Source organism: Choloepus didactylus, chromosome 2, assembly GCF_015220235.1.
Source record: "Choloepus didactylus isolate mChoDid1 chromosome 2, mChoDid1.pri, whole genome shotgun sequence".
In the NCBI taxonomy this organism is placed as follows: domain Eukaryota; kingdom Metazoa; phylum Chordata; class Mammalia; order Pilosa; family Megalonychidae; genus Choloepus; species Choloepus didactylus.
The window spans coordinates 191,678,662-191,691,580 of record NC_051308.1 but is presented as its reverse complement, the minus strand read 5'-3'; the positions used below and the strand labels follow the sequence as shown (position 1 = coordinate 191,691,580).

The 12,919-nt window shown below is 44.7% G+C and overlaps 1 pseudogene; it reads right to left on the bottom strand.

The window, feature by feature from the left end:
* Positions 1 to 358: 358 nt before the first annotated feature.
* LOC119519144 lies at positions 359 to 1,652 on the bottom strand (annotated as a pseudogene).
* Between the last annotated feature and the right edge of the window lie 11,267 nt (positions 1,653 to 12,919).

Here is a 12,919-nt window from a genome sequence, read left to right as displayed (position 1 = left end):
GCTATAATTAGAAAGTACTTGCTATGTGCCTGGCACTGTTTTAAATTTACTTTGCATGTATTAATGTATCCATGATATAGATATTATTATCATTCCTAGTTTACAAACAGGCATTCACAGGGAGATATAGTGATGAAATTAAACATTCACTTATATATTTTCTAGTTTTTGTAAATGTTTATTTTCTACCCTTAGCCTTTGAATCATTACTCTCCATGTGGTCCCTTCATGCTCCAAGATGTTATTATGCTGTAGTTTGATAATTTATGATGCATCAGTTAAGATAAATTTTTTTTTTGAAGATGCAGAAGTTTTTATTAGTCACCGGTTCCCCAAAGGACACCCTGCTTCTGCTGCCTCAGTGCCTCAGAACTTTGGTGTCGTTGGTCTCAGATATCCCTTTGCCATCCATGATCCTGCGTGTGGTGGTCTTGTGGATGGTTTGCATGGAGTTGCTGCTGTCCAGGGCTTGCTGAGACTGAAGTCCTCTCCGTATTCTAGCAGGCAGCGATAGGTGGCCATCTCAATCTCCAGCTTGACCTTGATGTTCAGCAGGGCCTCGTACTCCTGGGCCTGGTGCTGCCCCTCTGCCCGGGTCTGTGCCAGCTCCGACTCCAGGTGCAGCAGGACCTTGTTGAGCTGCTCCATCTGCAGGGCATAGTGGGCTTCCACCTCCCACAGGCTGTTCTCCAGGCTGGCTTTCAGGTTTCTCATGGAGTCCAGGTTGATTTCCAAGGACTGGGCAGAATGTCTCAGCTCCATGAGTGTCATCTCAGCAGTTCCTATCTCAGCGGACTGAGAGGTGACCACTGTGGTGCTCTCTTCAATCTGCTGAGACCAGTGCTTGTTCAGCTCCTCTTGGTTCTTCTGAGCCAACTCGTCATACTGGGCTCAGATGTCTGCCATGATCTTGCTGAGGTCCTGAGACTTGGGGGCATCCACCTCCATGGTCAGCCCAGAGGTGGCAATCTGGGCCTGTAGGCCCTTTACTTCCTCCTCATGGTTCTTATTCATGAGGAGCAGCTCCTGCTTGAGAGCCTCGATCTCCATCCCAGCTGCAGCTGAGTGATGTTGGTGTCATCAATGACCTTGCAGAGCCCATGGATGTCACTGTCTAGAGACTGGCGCATGGCCAGCTCAGTCTCGTACTTGACTCTGAAGTCAGCAGCAGCCAGCCAGGCATTGTCAATCTGCAGAACAATGCAGACGTTGTCCACAGAAATTTCAAAGATCTGAGCCCTCAGTTCCTCGATGATCTTGAAGTAGTGGCTCCAGTTCCTGACCTGGGGTCCCTTCTTCTCCAGGTGTTCCCGAATTTTGCCCTCCAGTCTCCAATTCTCAGTCTCTAGGCTCCTCACCCTGTCCAGGTAGGAGGCTAGGTAGTAGTTCAGGGCTTGAATGGTCTTCTTCTTGCCCTGGATGCCCCCCATTCCTGCCAGACCCCTGGCCACCCAGCTGGCCAGGCTCCCAGGCCCCCAGTTACCCCGGGAGCTAGAGGAGCGGGATATGGAGATCTGGGAGCCCGAGCCCCCGGCACCTGCATAGACGCTGGCCGTGCTGCTGGCCAGCCGGACCTGGTGGCTGGGTAACTGGACTGAGCCCAGGGATCGGTAGTTGGTGGAGAAGATGGTGGAGCAGGTAGTGAAGCTCATGTTGTCTGGGGAGTAAGGCTAGAGGCCAGGGCTCGGGATATGGATGCAGACTCAGTTAAGATAATTTTGATGGAAAGTAACAGAACACCTGATAAACAATAGCTAAAGAAGCAGGCAGTTTCAGGCTGGCTCAGTGGATCAAAAAAAGACCCAGATTTTTTCCATCCTTCTTGCTTTAGTATCCTAGGTTGCCCAAGCAAATACTATGAAATGAGTTGGCTTAAAAAAATGGGAATTTATTTGCTTATGGTTTTGAGGCCAGGAAAATGTCCAAATGAAGGCATCATCAAGGTGATGTCTTCTTCCTGAGGACTGGCATTCTGGGGCTGGCTGCCTAGCGACCCTTGGGCCTTAGCTTGTCACATGGTAAGGCACATAGCTTCATCTCCTGGTCTCTTCTTTCTCTTCTGGGTTCTGTTTCAGCTTCTTGCTTCCTGTGGCTTTTTCTCTGTCTGAATTCCATCTCACTTATAAGGACTCCAGTAACGGAATTAAGACCCATCCTAATTGAGGTGGCTCACACCTTAACTGAAGTAGCCTCATCAAAAGGTCCTACTTAACAATGAGCTCAGACCCACAGGAATGGATTAACTTTAAGAACAGGTTTTCTGGGGTACATACAACTTCAAACCACCATAACTTCTCTTCCATTTTTCTAAGAGCACTGGCTTTTTCCCTCAGGTTTGCTGTCTCATGGTTTAAAGATGGCTACCTCAGCTTCATCCTCAAATGGAAATTTTTAAGGCAGGAAGCTAAAGGAAGCCAGAGTAACATCTTTCTCTTTATCAGGGAAGAAAAATTTTCCCAAAGACCCTCCAGGAAATATCCCCTTACATATTGAGTTGAACTAAGTCACATGGGCACTCTTAGGTACAAGAAAGTCTGGGATAGGAAATTTGGATTTTCCCCTGTGTATGTGTGTGGGTAGATGTCAATGGTAAAGAAGATGGAAAGAAGATGGAAAGAAATGGCTATTGGGTGGTCAACCAACAGTTTCTATCACACATGATAAATTATTAGTGGATAATTGGCTTTTAATGTGGCTTTCAGTGGCATTCTGTGATGTTTTATTTAATTCTTACAACAATCTTGGGACGTTGTTGAGTTAAAGGGATCTTGAAGTTCAAGCTCTCAATATTAGTACTTTGAACTTTGAGATGTTATTTTAGTTTTATAGGCTGATGAGGGCGGATAACATGAAATGGTTCAGCTTAAACAATGGGATTTTTTTAGCTTACAGTTTTGAGGCTAAGAAAATGTCCAAAAAAAGCATCATCAAGTCATCATCAAGGTGAGGCCTTCTTCCTAAAGACCAGCTGCTAGTGCTCCTCGGCTCCTCTGCCACATGGCAAAGCACATGGTGGCACCTGCTGGTCTCTCCCTTCTTTTCCAGGATTTGTTATTTTCAGTTTCTTGCTTCCATGGCCTATGCCCCACCCCCCTTTCTGTCTCTCTCTCATTCTCTGTCTCTCTCTCAGTTTTCATTCCATTTATAAGGACTCCAGTAAGAGGATTAAGACCTGTCCTGAATGAGGTGGGCCACACCTTAACTGACGTAGCCTTGTCAAAAAGTCCTACTTACAATGGGTCCAAACCCACAGGAATGGATTAACTTTAAGAACATGTCTTTTTGGGGTACATACAGCCTTAAAACATCAAAAATCTGATAATTCTATGATTTGAAAATGCATGGTGTGTTAGGATGTTTTCAGCTATATATAACACCCAACTAACACCCAACTATTGTTTATTGACATAAACAGTAAAAATGAGGAAATGAGGCTCAGCGTGGCTAAAGGACTTGCTTAAGAAGTTACAAAACAATTCCATAGCAGTGGCAGGATTTGGATTTATACCCTCTGGCTTCAGATTCCTTGCTCTTTCCAGTACAGAATGTGCTTTCTGGAGACTTTTGGATTCCAATACCTCTCCTGTCATTTGGACTCTCAATCCTTCTCCAGTCAGGGCCTTTGGAACTTTGGCTAGTGGACTTCAGGAGCCTATCCCAGTATCTAGACTGAGAAGTCAGCTTCAATCATTGAATCTTCAGTTCTTACCTGCCCCAAGAAGACAAGATGATGCATTGAGGAGCCAGCTTGATTCAGGACAAAAACACACCTAAAAAGTGCTGAGGCATTGAACTGTTGGGATGGAAGGCACTACCAGGCTTTTCTCATTTTTAAGATTTTCATGTAGACATGTTGTGATTCACAGAGAAGATGCCACATTTGAGGTTTCTTAAAACTATAAGTCACCTTAGAACCAAGAAGTTTCATTCAGACAACAATTTTATAGGCTCCACCTTGATTTGGGTTTAATCATCAAGCTAATGGGCTAGACCAGCATAATTTAGCATTTGTCTCTAACCAGTGATACTAGGAAAACTCTCAGGTCAAGTCAACCATCAATTATCCATCTGTTCAACAAACAAATACTGAGCATCTACTCTGCTCTAGGAGCTGAATTGAAAGATGAATAAGAAATGAAGTTCACAGCTTAGTGGAAGGAAGCAGATAAATAGTCAGACTGATAACTATGATGAATGCTCCACAGGGGTAAACCCAGGGGTACTGTGGGGGCACAGACAAGGGGGTAGGGAGGCAGAAGGGGGAAATTCAGGAAGTCTTTCCAGAGGTCATGTCTAAGCTGAGTTCTGGAAATTGGTGGCACAGTAGGATCAGAAGGGGAAGAACATTGCAGGCAGTAGGATTACTACAAGGTGGAATGGAGGCCTGAGACAGTGTATGTTCACCAGGGGCAGTTGCAGGTCTCACATCCAAAGAGGTGAATGCTAACCAGAGTTGAGGAGCTGGAGATAAGTAGAGGAAAATCAGCATCAAATGTCAGTTCTAAGAAGGGATGGGAACCATGGGGATCAGGGACAGATGAGGATTTAGAGCACAGTGTAGAACACGTAAGTGGGTCAAGACAGTGGCCTTAATGGAGGAGAATGTGTCCAGATCTTCTTTTTATAGGGTGCTAGTCTCATGAGATAGTTGTCTTGCATTAAAGGATGAGTGGAATTCACTTTATTCCTGTTATGAGCTGGTCATCTAGAATCTATGTCATGGGAATTGATTATAAATATAAGTGTATCAGTTAGCTTTTGCTGTGAGACAAACGATTCCAAAACTCAGTGGCTTAATCCAACAACTTTGTATTTAGCTCTCAATTCTGTGGGCTGGTCTCAGCTGTGTGATTCTTATGGTGTTAGGAGGGATGACTCATGCCTCTACAATCAGCTGGTGGTCATCCTCACTCACATGTCTGGCTGCAGTCCAGGTGATAGGGGTAACTGTGCTCTGTGTATCCTACTATTTAGCATGCCAGCCTGGGCTTGTTCTCATGGTGATCTTGTCCCTAGGAGCAGCAAGTTGGTAAGTCCCAGTGTACAAATGCTCCAAACCTCTGCTCACCTCAGTCTTGCTAATGCTCCAGTGTCCAAAGCAAATCACGTGGCCCATCCAGATACAAGAGGTGGAACGATAGGCATCTCCTCTTTCTGGGAGAAACTGAAAAGTACAGTGGCCCAATCTGCTTTCTGCCATTTTAATGCCTATGGCAAGCAACATCAAACATGAAGACACAAGGGGTGAAGTTGGTAGGACATGGTTTGAGGAGGAAAGGTTGGAAAACAGATGGTTACCTTGTACGCCAAGACCTCCATAGTCTAGCAGGCTTTTGGCCCTGCTGCTGTCCCCCACAATTACTCACGTCTGCCTGTTGCTCCATGGTCAGGGGTAAGCTCACCACTGTGGCTAAACAGTAGTCAATGGTGGAGGTGCTGGTGGGTTTGTTGTTAGGAGAGGGAGCTTAAACATTAGCATGCTTTTAAAAATCATGACTTAACAAGTTTTCTTTTACATTTTGGCATCCTGAGTCAAAGCCCAGGTCTTCTTCACTTAGTTAATGCTCTACATGAAAACACTCACCTTGGTGCTTGAGTGTCCTGGCACTTAGTGGATCCTCTTTATGAATCTGCTGGAGACATCTCTGGGAACTTGGCCCTTCCTTTGAGGGAAAATGCCCCATGCATTACTAACTTCTCCTGGGAGCCCTCTCTGGGGGACAGGAGTGAGGAAGCTCTCTTTATGGGCTTATCTTCAAAAAGTACAAAGCAGATTTTGGCTTTGGGGAGGTAAATGTTTTCCCTTCTGTTTATTTTCAAAGATCACCAGAAAGAACTGTAAGATCAAGTGTGTCGCCAATCTTATTTGGAGACCAGTTCACTAGTCAGTCCCAGAACTTGCCTGCCTGTTGCTAACCCCTGTCTGCTCCATGAAGGACAAAGATGTTTCTTTTGGGGAGATCCTGTGGGGTGGGGACAGAGTCTCCTCTGCCCCTCTACAGTCTGGATCCTGCTGTACATGGTGCAGACAGAAAAATGCAGTAAAATTTCCTGGGAACAAACACATTCTCATGTCTGGAATTGAACCTGGTGTGGCAACAAGAGCAGAAAGAGCACATGGCTGGGAATCTATGTTCTAGGCACAGACAGAGCTCCGAATTTGTGCTGTGCACCATATTAGTAGTCAGCCTGGGAGAAGAGTCAGCTTCCCAGCTCTGAGTCTAATGCTTTTTGCTTGATTCAAGAGAAAAAAAGAGACAGTTAATACTAAGCACCTCTGCATGCCATACATTGTAGACTGTTTCCATTTTACAGCTGAAGAAACCGAGATTCAGAAAGATTAGGTACAGGCCACGGCCACACACTTAGTGGGTGGTGAAGTCAAGACTCAAACCAAGATTAGTCTCTCCAAAATTCATTCTCTTCCCACTTCACTCAATAATCTCAGCCCAGCAGATAGAGACTCTCTTGTCCCATTCTCTGGGTGAGAACCTGCTGTGTTTTAATTTTCCCCAGGAAAATTGCAGATGAGGGTTACAATATTTTCTGCTCTTTCCATTGTTACATTCTGATGTGAAAGTAGAGCTTACAAGAATGATGTATATACTTAGTTTGTCTCAATTGACAAAATTTTCTAAGCACCTACTGTCATCGGCTGCTGTGTTGAGCAGTAGAACCAGAGATGGACAAGCCTTTTCTTTGCCTTTGCAGGGGACACAGTGGAGTCCTGCCCTGGCACCCGGGACTTCTCAGTGTGTGTTTTTCAAGGTTCAGTATGTGTTATCTTCATCCTAATCTCTTGTGGAGACTGTAAAGCAGATATTGCAGGTTTCCATCCCAGACCTACAGAATTAGGACCTCAGGGCATGGGGCTGTGAATCTGCATATCTGCATGTTCAAAAGCTCCCCACGTGATTCTGATGGTCACTAAATTTGAGAACCATTGTGTTTGGGTTTGCCAAAGCTGCCAGAATGCAATATACTAGAGATGGACTGGCTTTGCAAAGGAGATTTATTAACTTACAATTTATAGCTCTTAGATCATGCAAATGTCCTACTCAAGTCATCAACAGGACAATACCTGGACTTTGAAGACAGGCTGCTGGCATCTGGGACACCTCTGTCACATGGGAAGGTACATGGCCGATGTCTGCTGGTCCTTTGCTCCAGGGTTTTGTTGCTTTCAGGTTCTGGTTCCAGCAGCTTCCTCTCTGGGCTTCTGTGGATCCTCTCTTCTCGGGGCTTTTTCCATGAGCTTCTTGTAATTTCATCTCTTAGCTTCTGCATGTGTTCTATCCTCTTATAAAGGACGCCGGTAAGAGGATTAAGAACCACCTTGAATGAAGTGGGCCACATCTCAATTAAGAACCTAATTAAAAGGTCCCAGCCACAATAGGTCTGCACCACAGGAATGGATTAAAAGAACACGGCCTTTTCTGGGGTACATAATAGCTTCAAACTACCACACATTGGTTATATGGATGTGGTGGGAGGAGAGAAGACAAATGAAATACTGTTGTTCTTCCTCGAGGTAGGAGCAGGGAAGACTTCACAGAGTAGGGAGGAGGAATCCGGGGCAGAAAGGACATGGAGACCTGAGTGACTTACTCATGAGACATACTCAATGCAATTTCTGGGGCTCAGTACACTTTTAGGGGCCTGGGAAAATGTTTTGATTTTTTTTTCAAGATCAGGAATGAAAAATGAAATTTTTAGAGGCTGTGGAAATCTATTACATTTTGCTTAAAATGGAAAAACATTGAAGTATTTAAAGTTATATCATTGAGAATTTTCAATCTTGACAGCATTGAGGGCGAGGCCCAAGAAGGCCAAAGCAGGCACTGATGGAGACATGGCTGTGGGGTAGGCTTGGTGTGGCTGGATGGTGAGGGGAATGTGGGAGATATAACACAGGGGGAGAAGGGAAGGGCTGGCTCCTGGATGGCCCTGAGAGCTGCACTGAGGAGTTTGGACTTTATCCTGAGCACACGGGGGATCCCTTTGAAATCCTTGTCTGTGGGGAATGGGAGGGTTCTTGCAAGACTGGCATTAGGGAAATCTGAAGTAGACGGTGCATCTAGCACAGGGCTGATAAAGAGGAGATAGAGTCATGATTGGAGGATATAGAAGCAACAGGACTTGGTGAGGACTGATTGGATATGGGGATGGAGGTGTGAGGGATGGGAGGTGCCAAAGACATCTTGACCAAATGATTCATGTTTTGATTAATACCTCTTAATCTCTGCAGAACTCTTCATTCATGTTATACTTCATATGAATCGCACTGGCTTGCCGACACCTGAGCCTGGCTTGGCCATCCTGTCCAGCAATTGATCCCTCTGCTGGGTGGGCTTGCTGAGGCTGATCCCCTTTAGCTCTAAATTGTCACCACCTTCAGGTCCTGGATGACCACCTGACCCATCTGCTCCCAGACTTAATGTATTAGTCAGGATAATGCTTTCTCCTGTGACAACAATGACAATGACAACAAAACCTCCCAAACTTCAATGGCTTTAAGGTAATCAGTTTCATTCTTCCTCACTCTGGGGTCCAATGTGAGTTTCTTATTGGTGAGTGGCTTTCCGTCAGGTGGTCAATGAGGGATTGAGGCACCTTTCATCTCAGAGGTGGGTCTGCCAACATCTAAGACTGTGGAGACCTCTGTAATAAGCCAGAAGATGGGCAAAAGAGAAGGCAGAGAAGGCACATCTGATTTTTACCTGCCTTCGCCTGGCACTGACATCCATCACTTGTACTCACATTACATCGTGAACACTAGCCCCCCAGACCCACCTGGATGGTATGGGACTAGGACCTCAAGTCTATGGTTAGGCAGCTGCTTCCCATGACAACTCCGTTTATGGAAGCACAAACATGAATTTTGGTGGAGAGTAACCATTTGTGCCACCAGCCACTCCATCCTTACCCCAGGACTACTTCTAGCCCTAACAGCGAGCACATAAAAGGCTACTTAACAAGTATCTTTTAAGGAGTTCATAGCCTACTAGCCACATCACATTATGAAATATGATAAAGGAGGGACGAAACACATGAAAAAAATCTTATTGTACATTTTAAATGGAACCGTATGAAACCACTGTTTTGTAGCTCAAAAACAGTCAAATTTTGGCAATTTCATATGATTCAGTTTAATATGTTAGGAAAGTACTTCCCAATCAGTTTTTCTTAGAACCCTAGTTCATAATTTTGGGAAAATATTGCATGATCTATATTCTGTTGGGGGAATCAAATGTACTTTAGTCAATGACAAGCTCTGAAAAATCCTGTAGTCAAGAAAATCCTCCATTGCTTAGTTTGTTTAATCAGTGATTCTCTAAGTAACTTAATCAGTGATTTCCAAGCTTATTTTTGCGTAGAACTCATTCCCAAATGCCTATTAAGATCTCTTCTAACTTATGCACTGTGGGGAACTTTGCATGGAACACATGAAGAATCCATTACTGAATCCTTTTATAAAATAGAAAAGAAAGGTTTCTCTTTACAAAAATCCATACTAGGTACATTGGTGGACATGACAAGTGTTGAATGAATGAGTGATTTTGAACCAGTCACATTTTTCTGAGTCTTAGATTTTTCATCTGCAAAATTAAGATGACAAATTAAATGAGGAAACCTGTCTAAAAGAGTGCAGAAAGGGGTTGCATATGTGCTCAGTTTTTCCTTCCGTTAACATCCTGAGCTTGAAGAAGGCAGCCACTTGCCACGTACAAGACACCCAATTTCGGCAGCCACATGTGGGATTGCTTTAGTCCTGACATGCAAACGTGTTTAAGCCCAGCATCTTAAGAGCTCACATGGATATTTGGGTCTGGCAGAGTTATTTTTATGTGTTCAAGAAATAAGAAAAGAAAGAGCAACATCCTTGTCTTGACATGAAATGGCCGCCCTCTGATTCTGGGATGAAGGTGGGGAGTAGGGTGGGGGGTTGAGTAAGCAACCATGCCGAAAAGTCCACATGGAACCGTTTTCCCATGGTCTAATCTGGGACCCGGAACACTCTGAGCTTGGAAGGGAGTTATGGCTCTGGTTAAAGGATTGATTCACTGGGGCCAGCATGGCCTCTGGCAGAGAGTCTTGGACACATCTGTCCTCCCCCTGTCCTAAGGCCCCTCTGGCAGCCTCATCTCCAGGCCTGGCAGAACCCCCAGAATGGATCATTCTCCTGGCCCCCAGCAAGGCTGCTCACTGACTTCCAAACATGTGCGACTGGTTTGGCCATATGGGCCTGAGGCCCCTCGGTGAGGTGGGCCTTGGTGGGATGGAGCATGCTTTATCCTGAGCACTGGTCACAGCTTCTTGTTGAGCTCACTTACCAGGGCCTCCTGCAGCTCCCCATCCGGTCATGCCTCACTCCCACCTGCAGGGCTCTTTCTAACCCTGAGAGGAAGCAGACAAGTTTCCTCTTTGAATGAATTCTGAGCCTGTTTTCCAGGTTGCTGTGGGACTGGCATAGGTCTTTATACCCATGTGCTAAGTCTGGCTTCCAGAGTCAGGAAAACCAGGCTTGAATCTTGGCTCTGCCACTAGGAAACCATGTAACCTTGGACAGATACCCTAACTCTTTTGAACCTCAGTTATTTCATCTGTGTAGTGGGGATAATTATTGTTGTTGTTTCATCTGTCATTCAACCAACGCACATTTATTGAGGACCAGGCACTGGAGACACAGGATGAATTATAACTTATAACTGTATTCTCTAGATTAAGAAAATAATGTGGACGTGCCAAGTCCCAGCTTAGGCACCTAGAACATGGTGAAGTGGAAATAACTGGAGCTTTAAATTCAACATGCATATGCTTCAATTCCAGCTCTGATACTAAATTGCTGTGGGAGCGTGGGCAAGATGCTTGTGCTTTCGGGTCCTCAGTTCCCTCGTCCGTACAATGAAGAGATTTAAATAGAAGACCTTTTCTATGTTTGTCTCTGACATTCTATGATTGTATAAACTACCAGTCTAATCAAAAGGAAAACATGAATTAGTTGAATTGGTCACTTGATGTCATGCAATTAAACCAACTACGTATACTGGCACTTATATCCCCATTCTGGATGTCGTGGATGGGCCCATTTCGAGAAATCCTGTGTATTCTTGGGAAAAGAGCCTGAGCTTTGGTAACTCACTTTGAGCATGCCACTCAATCTTTCTGAGCCTCAATTTCCTATGATAAATTTTGGGAAAAAACATACACTTTGCAGGGTTGTGATAATTAAGAGATTGTTCTGGTGAAGTCCTTGGCACATAGTAGGCTCTCATATATGGCTCTGTGATCCAGCAGACTGTGAGTCTTTGAGAGCAAGCCCCACATCTGCCTCATTGGTCTCTGTAGGGCCCAACAAAGAACATGGCAGGGAGCAGATTCTCAGTGAGTGTTTATTAAATGAATGAATGCATACATGCATGCACGAACACATTTTAGTACTATGTTTTGTAAACCTGGGTCCCAAATAAGCACATTTTCCTCTGTTGCAGGTGGTGCATAATGGGGAAGTGGAAAGAACTTAATACTCAATTTCAGGCTTGAGATCTGGGTTCTATGATATAGACCCCGATGTTAATAACTGGAAGTCCTGGGGCAAGTTGTGGCACTTCTTGGAGCCTCAGCACTGCATCGGCAAATTGTCCTGTTTACCTTGCTAGGTTCCAAAGAAGTACAAAGACTTCATGGATGCATAACTACTCTGTAAACTGTAAAATGCCATCCACATGTAAAGGGTTGTTGTTGCTAACAGCGTGCTTGTGGAGGGCCCCAAAATATTGACATCTGCCATTTGGCATTGGCTTAGAGGAAGGTCAGATAGCGTAGCATTCGTGCATGTGAACTTCTGGGATTTCACATGCCGGGAACAGGGTCAGGAGGCACCAGTTAACCTCCTTTTATCCCCATGAGAGCAAATGTGCTTGGCTCTCTGTCCCCATGGACATTAGTGAAGCATTTTTAATATGACAAAGGAGGCTTCCAGAACATTGTAAAGTAATGTGAACTTTTGTCCAGTGCTTCATGGTTTGCACATCATTTTACACCTATTTTATTCATTTAATCTTCCTAGTAGCTTTGGGTAATAGATATCATCTTTATTTTATAGATGAGGAAAATGAGGCCCAGAGAGGTGTAGAAAGGTGCAAAGGGACACAGAGGTAATTAGGTGCAGAGCCAACCCTGCTTCTTTTTCTGGGCCTGACACCCTTTCCATTCTTTGACTTCTCATGAGAAAAAGCATCTTGATATTACTCAGAAAGCGGAATGTCTGTGTCTGATTTATTTTGATTTTCCATGGAACTTAGTTGAGCTGGAAAGATAATAGGTATTCAAGAAATATTGAAATTATGGAATCAGAGTGTGGGCTTTGGAATCAGACAGACCTGTGTTCAAATCCTGCTCACCACTTTCTAGCTATGTGATCGGGAGAAGGTACTTCTTTTCTCCAGTCTTCACATTCCTCATTTGTAGAGTAGGGAGGGCGTATGTCCTGCTTGCAGTTGCTGTGAGCACTAGTGGAGAGAGCTGGACCTGGCATGTTATTAGGCTCCTGGGGCTCTCTAGGTGACCAAAGCTCTCAAAACTGGCCTTCAGACACTTTCATTAGAGTGGAATGAACAGGGCTTGATCTTGAAAACTCCTGTTTTATTGCTTCCCGCTCTACTCCTCAGCAAACACTCATTTTAAAAAATGTGTGTGCAAAAGTCAATGGATTCACGTGCCTCTCATTCATTCATGCATAAGTCAGGAGACATTGTGTGGTCAAAGGCCTTAGCCAGGCTTCCACCTCCAGGCCTTGGCTTCCTTGGCCCTGCAGAGGTAGAGGTCTTCTTTGCCTCTGATCCATGTGAACTCCCACATTCAATTCAAAACAACGGACTTGTCCAAACTCACCTGGACAGAGGAAGGTCAGACCCCT